Source organism: Chelonoidis abingdonii, chromosome 12 (genome assembly GCF_003597395.2).
Source record: "Chelonoidis abingdonii isolate Lonesome George chromosome 12, CheloAbing_2.0, whole genome shotgun sequence".
In the NCBI taxonomy this organism is placed as follows: Eukaryota; Metazoa; Chordata; order Testudines; family Testudinidae; genus Chelonoidis; species Chelonoidis abingdonii.
This window is the reverse complement of record NC_133780.1, coordinates 1044151-1051621: the sequence shown is the minus strand read 5'-3', so window position 1 is coordinate 1051621 and position 7471 is coordinate 1044151.

The following is a 7471-nucleotide window of genomic DNA, read 5'->3' as shown; positions in this document are numbered from 1 at the left end:
CGGGCCCAGCCGACCAGGGCTGGGAGAGTACCCGACCAGGCGGCTTCCGGCCCCCCTCCGCCAGCACAGTGGGTCAATACGAGCCATGTGGCCCTCGACCAGTTGCTCCATACCGACGCAGCCACCCAGACGAGCCCCTCCTCACCCGAGAACACCCGCCCCAGGCCTGTTCTCCCCTCCACCCAACCATCTGCTCCAGCGGCGGGCCACCACGCGCTCAGGCGGGGGCAGGGCACAGCCCAGACAGGCAGGTCAGGGTGTGCAGGGCACAGATCGACCGGCAGGGGCAGAGGCACATGCAGACCAGGCCAGCCAGGGGGCAGGGCAAGCTCAGACGGGCCGACGAATCAGCCACCCCTCGCACGGTGGCCAGGGCCGGGGCGAATGGGGCATTCCCTGTCCTAGCAACTTGGTTCCACTAATGGAGATGCGTGCCTGGGCGATGGGACAGCCAGGCCCCAACTCTCTGCTCCCTGAGCCAGAGCCCAGTCTGCTGGGCTGATTGGGCCGAGTCCCCCTGGGTGGCCTTGGCTGCAGAGCCAGTGATGGACACAGGCTTTCAGCATTTCAGCCTCGGCTTGACTGACCAAAGCAGCTTGGGCCCGAGGGAGCGACACGTCTGTGCAGGACCCCCCAGCAACGCCAGACCCTCCTCGGCTGCTGCATCAGCTTTGCTGCCAACTCACAGTTAAACGTCGGAGTGAGGCACCGGCAGGGCTTGGGGGGTCAGGCTGGGCTGGGCAGGGGCTGCGGGTGTCGGAGGTAGGCACGGCAGAGCTGGGGGACGGAATAGGCTGACAGGGCTGCGGGCTAGGAGTGAGGGAGCCGGCAGGGCTCGGGGGGGCGGGCTGGGCTGGCAGGGGCTGCGGGTGGGAGTGAGGGCACGGCAGGGCCGGGGGTGCAGGGCTGGGCTGGCCAGGCTGCGGGGTCGGGAGTGAGGGGCAGGCAGGGGGGCCAGGGCATGAGCAGACAGGCGCGAGTCAGGATGGGGCACTCAGAAGGGCTGCGGGGGACAGGCTGCATAGCGTTAAGTGAGGACGGTTGGGGTACGGAGCATTCGTGTCCCAGCCAGAAGTCTCCGCAGTGTGTGCCCGGGGCTGTGCTCTGGGGCAGGGTGGGGGGCTCGAGCAGGGGTGTCAATGCTGTGCAGGGGGGATCTCGGCAGGGGGAGCCGGGTGCAAAGGGGGGCTCAAACCAGGGTGGTCAGGCTGGGGACTCATCGGTATCAGGCTGTAAGGGTGGTTGGAGGGGTACCAAGACTGCGTACATGCTGAGGATGTAAGGCTCCCCTGCTCCACCCAGTTAATACAAGGGTGGGTGGGGGCTGGGAGCTGACTTTCCTCCAACCCCGCCCCCATGGGCGCTACAACGGGAGGTGAAGGCCAGTGATGCCAAGCCGCTAGTATCCCGGCTCGGTGCAGCGGTTTTCCAGGAAGATGGCGGGCTGCGAGCGTTTGCTTGCTGGGCTTATGGCTGGGCAGCAACAGGTCTGGCAACGGGTGGCCTGGGCCAAAGCAGCCGGGAGGGGGCGGCGGAGCGAAGGAAGAACCAGCGAGCGTGAAAGGACGAGGAGGGACAGTGGGGGCTGACCCAGCGGGAGCACGAGGAACGGATGAGGCTGCCGGAAACCCCATGGGGCCATGATAAGCAGTGTGAGACCCCGTACCAGACCCCAGACCCCTGTCTGGGCTCTCGGACTGGCCCTGGGATGACTGCCATCCAGGTGCCCCTTCGGGGTTAAACCGGCTCACTGCTCCTGGGTCACACTCGTAGCTCAGTGCCTGGCTCTCCGGGGGCCCTCAGGAGGTCCCTTGATCGGTCCCCCCGTTCCCAGGTCACAGAGGGGAGCAGCCTCCCCCCGATTCAGCTAGTGCCCCTTCCAGGGCTTCCTGTGGTGGGAGGGGCCAGCTGGGGAGATCTGGTTGTGTCACATGGTGGGTGGGAGCCAAGCGCCTTCCCTGAGGGGCTGCGTGACAGGGCCTGGATTGTGTCTGGCCGAACCAGCGCGTCCCGAAAGATGGGGCTGGGCCAGCCCAGAAATTGAGCTACACACACGGGGCTGCGGGTCGGGAGTGAGGGGCACCGGCAGGGCTCGGGGGGGGGCAGGGCTGGGCTGGCAGGGGCTGCGGGTCGGGAGTGAGGGGCACCGGCAGGGCTGGGGGGGCAGGGCTGAGCAGACAGGGGCTGCGAGTCAGGAGTGAGGGGCACCAGAAGGGCTGCGGGGGGCAGGGCTGCAATGATCGTTAAGGAGGGACGGGTTGGGGTACGGAGCACGTGTCCCAAGCCAGAAGCTTCTCCGCAGTGTGGTGCTCGGAGGCTTGTGCTCTGGGGCAGGGTGGGGGGCTCAGCAGGGGTGTCATGCTGCAGGGGGGATCTCGGCAGGGGGACCGGGCTGCAAGGGGGGGCTCAACAGGGGGTGTCAGGCTGGGGGGACTCATCGGGGGTATCAGGCTGGTAGGGGGGTTTGGCAGGGGTACCAGACTGCAGGTAGCCCCATTGCTGTAGGAGGCTAAGGGGCTCCATGCTCCACCCCAGTTTAATAACAGGGTTGGGGTGGGGGCTGGGAGGCTGGACTTTCCTCCAACCCGCCCCCCATGGGGCGCACCCCCCGGGAGGGCTGAAAGGCCCCAGTGATGCCAATGCCGCACTGTATCCCGGCCCCGGTGCCAGCGGTTCCCGGAATGTGGCCGCGGCTCCGCGGCGTTTGCTTTGGCTGGGCAGGGCTGGGCAGACACAGGGGCTCTGTGCACCGGGGTGGCCTGGGGCCAAAGCAGCCGGGAGGGCCTGGGGCGGCGAGCGAGGGAAGGACGCAGCGAGCGTGAGGACGAGGGAGGGACAGGGGGGCTGAGCCCAGCGGGGACGAGATACGGATGAGGCTGCCCGGGAAACCCACCATGGGGCCCAGATAAGCAGTGTGAGACCCTCGTGTCCCAGACCCCCAGACCCCCTGCTCCTGGGCTCCGGACGGCCCTGGGATGACCCCTATCCAGGTGCCCTTCTGGGGGTTAAACCCTGGGCCTCACTGCCTCCTGGGGTCACACCTCTGAGCCTCCAGTGCCTGGCTCTGCCGGGGGCCCCTCAGGGAGTCCCCTTGCTCCGGTCCCCCCGGGGTCCCAGGCCCAGAGGGAGCAGCTCCCCCCCCGATCTCCAGCCTGCAGGGACTCTCAGCCAGCGTAACACAGGAGGGTTTATTGGGAGTTGAACCCAGCACAGGAAACTCTCAGGGCCTCAGGCCTGGCCTCCCTCAGCCCAGCACATCCCAGTCCCCTTGCAGCCAGGTGGGCTCTGCCTGGTCCCCCTCTCCAGCCCAGAGCCCCCCTGCTTCCCAGCTGAGCCTCCGATATCCCCGGCCCCAAGCCCCTCTGTCCATTGGCTTCTCTCCGGGGAAACAGGGTCACTGGGTCTCCTCTCAATACTCCTCTGGCTGGAGCCGGCTGGTCAGGTCACCGGGTCCTCTCCCCACAGCCCATTGTCCCCCACTAGCCAGAACCGGCTGTGACTCCTGAGCTGGGGGGTGGGGGGCCCTCCTGGTCACCGATCCCTGGAGTCCCCCATCTCCAGGCCATTGTCTGGGATCCCAGCTCCCAGGTGAGGTCACACCTGGTCCCCTGCACCAACAACCTCCCCCACACGTCATTACACATGTGGGGAAACTGAGGCACACACCATATTCCTGCAAAACACACAGAAAATTCCCCACTTTGTCACATCTTGTAAGTTGTCACCGGAGCAGAGACCCCCAGCGCTGGTGCAGAGGTATAAAAACAAACCCACTGATGCGGCTGTGACCCCCTCCCCCCCCACATGCGTCACCTTGGCCGGGGAGAATCAGGGGCTGGGATGGGGGGAGGGATTTGGGGGGCTCGAAGGGACTGACCTGAGCCTTCTTAAACCGGGGGGGGGGGAAGAGATAGGGGCAGGGTCTCTGGGAGCTCAGTGGGGACAGGCCGGGGGCAGGGAAGAGAGTTCAGAGCTGCCCCCCCCAGGTTGGGACCCAGGTCCAGCTGGACTGGCGGCTGCCGGACGTGCAGCAGGCTGAGCTCATGGATAAAAACTTGTTAACGAGCCCCCCGGGCAGGGGGGAGTGTGAGAAACTACAAGGATCGGTCTCTGCCTCAACACAGCTGGGGGGGAGCCCAGGGCTGGGCTGGCAGGGGCTGCAGGTCAGGAGTGAGGGGCACTGGCAGAGCTGGGGGGGAGCCCAGGGCTGGGCTAGCAGGAGCTGCGGGTCGGGAGTGAGGGGCACTGGCAGAGCTGGGAGGGGCAGGGCTGGGCTGGCAGGGGCTGTGGGTCGGGAGTGAGGGGCACCGGCAGAGCTGGGGGGGCCAAGGCTGGGCTAGCAGGGGGCTGCGGGTCAGGAGTGAGGAGCATCGGCCGAGCTGGGGGGCACATGGGGGCTGGATGGGGGGAACCTGCCCTGGGATCTCCCCCTTCTTTGGGTCCCAGCTCTCAGGAGGCTCCCAAGGCCCCGGGCGCCCCCTATGGGCTGAGAGGGGACAGGACCCTAAGGTCAAGTCAGGTAACGCATCTGCCACCTAGAACCTGCTCTGCCTATGGGACCCCATCCCCTAAGCTCCCAGCCCCTGCTGCTCTGACCCACCAGCCCCCACTCCCCTCCCAGAGCCCGGAGAGAACCCAGGAGTCCTGGCTTCCAGCCCCCCCTGCTCTAACCCACCAGCCCCCACTCCCCTCCCAGAGCCAGGAGAGAACCCAGGAGTCCTGGCTCCCAGCCCCCACTTCCCTCCCAGAGCCAGGGAGAGAACCCAGGAGTCCTGGCTCCCAGCCCCCACTTCCCTCCCAGAGCCAGGGACAGGGACAGAACCCAGGAGTCCTGGCTCCCAGCCCCCCCTGCTCTGACCCACCAGCCCCCACTCCCCTCCCAGAGCCGGGGACAGAACCCAGGAGTCCTGGCTCCCAGCCCCCCCTGCTCTAACCCATTGGACCCCAGCCCCCTCCCCGAACTGGAGAGAGAACCCAGGAGTCCTGGCTCCCAGTCCCCTACCCTTGTTCTAACCCAGGCACCCCCCACCAACCGTTCGGTCGCAGGCAGGGGCGGAAGGGGGTCAAGGCGGAAGGGAAGTTTCCGCACTTGTTTACCCATCCTCCGGCGGTCGCCAGGGCAACCAAACATCTGCATCACGCTACAGATGTTGGAGCATCCAGATGCCATAGCAGAGCGATGAGGCAACGCAGCCGAGGGGGGACTCAGGGAGCAGCCAGGGTGTGCGGGCAGAGACAGACCCCCCCCCACTGCTGGGGCACCTTCAGGGCCAGCACACAGCCCCCCCCCGCCGCCCATTGGGTTTGTCTGTGTGACACCTCCCCAATGGGTGAGCCTTGCTGAACAGTGTGACACACAAAACACAGGTGCCCCTCACTCCCGACCCGCAGCCCCCTGGCAGCCCAGCCCTGCCCCCTCAGCCCTGCCGGTGCCCCTCACTCCCGACCCGCAGCCCCCTGCCCCCCCAGCCCTTCCGGTGCCCCTCACTCCCGACCCGCAGCCCCCTGCCAGCTCAGCCCTGGGCTCCCCCCAGCCCTGCTGGTGCCCCTTACTCCCGACCCGCAGCCCCCTGGCAGCCCAGCCCTGGGCTCCCCCTACACACACACAGGGCCCCCCCCCGTCACTGTGCAGGGGAGTGAGGTCGGTGCTGACTCAGGGGGAGTGAGGAAACAAGCACAATAATAAAACGCCGTCCAGTCCAGGCCCTGGCCCCGACCCCGGGGCTGGCGCAGGCCCTGGCAGCGCGGTGCCGTCAGTAGCTCTGGGCTGAGGCATCCGCCGGCTCCTGGCTCAGGGGGTCAGATTTTCCATTGTCTTGTCCCACGAGAGGGGGGGTGTCGTGCCGTCGGCCCCCAGGTCTGGTTTAGTCATTGACGGGGAACAGGGTGAGGCCAGCTCTGGGGCTGGGGGCGGGGGGGATAGAAGGAACATGAAAACAAGAGAAGAGCCAGGGAAAGAAAGAGCGAAGGAAGGAAGGAACCAGAAGGAAGGAGGAAGCAGGAGCCAGCGCCAGGCTGGGGGGATGGAGCAAGGAGGGAAGAAGAAAGAAGGGAAGGAAGTGGAAAGCCGGCCCCAGGCAGGAGGTTGGAGGAAGGAAGGGAGGATGGTGGAAAGGAGGGAAGGAGGAAGCAGGAAGCCAGAGCCAGGCTGGGGGACAAGCAGGGAAGAAAGGAAGGAGGGAAGGTGGGAAGGAGGGAAGGAAAGAGAGAAGGAAGAATGGAAGGAAGGAGGGAAGGAAGAAAGGAGGAAGAGAAGGAAGGAGGGAGGGAAGGAGGAAAGATGGGAAGGAAATAGGGAGGGAAGGAAGGAGGAAGGGAAGGAAGGTGGGAAGGAAGGAAGGAAAGATGTATTCTTATCACAGTATCTTGCTGGTGAGTTAAAGAAGTCTGGGCTGGATGAATGGACTATAAGGTGGATAGAAAGCTGGCTAGATCGTCGGGCTCAGCGGGTAGCGATCAGCGGCTCCATGGCTAGTTGGCAGCCGGTTTCAAGCCGAGTGCCCCAAGGGTGGGTCCTGGGGCCAGTTTAGTTCAATATCTTCATTAATGATCTGGAGGACGGCGTGGAACTGCACCCTCAGCAAGTTTGCCACCAGGGTAGACCAGGAATCCCTGTCTCCAGCCCACCACACCAGGGTGAACCCAGGAGTCCCTGCCCCCAGCCCCCCCAGCACAGGGTAGAACCCAGGAGCCTGCCCCAGACCACACGGGGTAGAACCCAGGTGCCTGGCTCCTCAGACCCCCACACCCGGGGTAGAACCCAAGGAGTCCTGTCTCCCTAGACCCCCCAACTGGGTAGAACCAGGAGTGCTGGCTCCTCAGACCACACCCGGGTAGAACCCAGGAGTCTGCTCCAGACCCCACTCCGGGAGAACCCAGGAGTCCGGCTCCCAGACCCACCGGGTAAACCAGGAGTCGCTCCAGACCCCCACTGGGGTAGAACCAGGAGTCCTGGCTCCCAGACCTCCAGCTGGGTAGAACCCAGGATCCTGGCTCCAACCCCCAGCCGGGGTAGAACCCAGGAGTCCTGGCTCCCAGACCCCCAGCCGGGGTAGAACCAGGCATCCTGGCTGCCTCGTCCAGGCTCGGGCTGGGTTCGGGAGCCAGCCGAATCTTCCGTGCTTCATTAGAGAAACAACAAGGAGGGAGTGACCGTGGGGTGTGGGCCAAGCGGAGTCACGTTCCCCCCCCCCGCCTCCGTCCGTCGTCCGTCCATTCAGGGGCCCTGGGGCTGCCAGGCCGCCCGCCGGCCACTGCCCAGTACAGCCTGTGCTTCAGAGCCTCGGGGGGGCCAGGGCAGGCGGGGGGCTAGAGGGGGAGGGCTGAATTGCCACTCAGCGACCCTGCAGGGGAACCCATAGCTGAGACCTGTCCCCTAGGGGCCTGTGCTCTGATCTGGCCCACAGCGCGGACTGGCTGGCCAGGGCCGCGGAATGGGCAGGGCCTCCGTCCCCTGGGCGCCACTCCTACC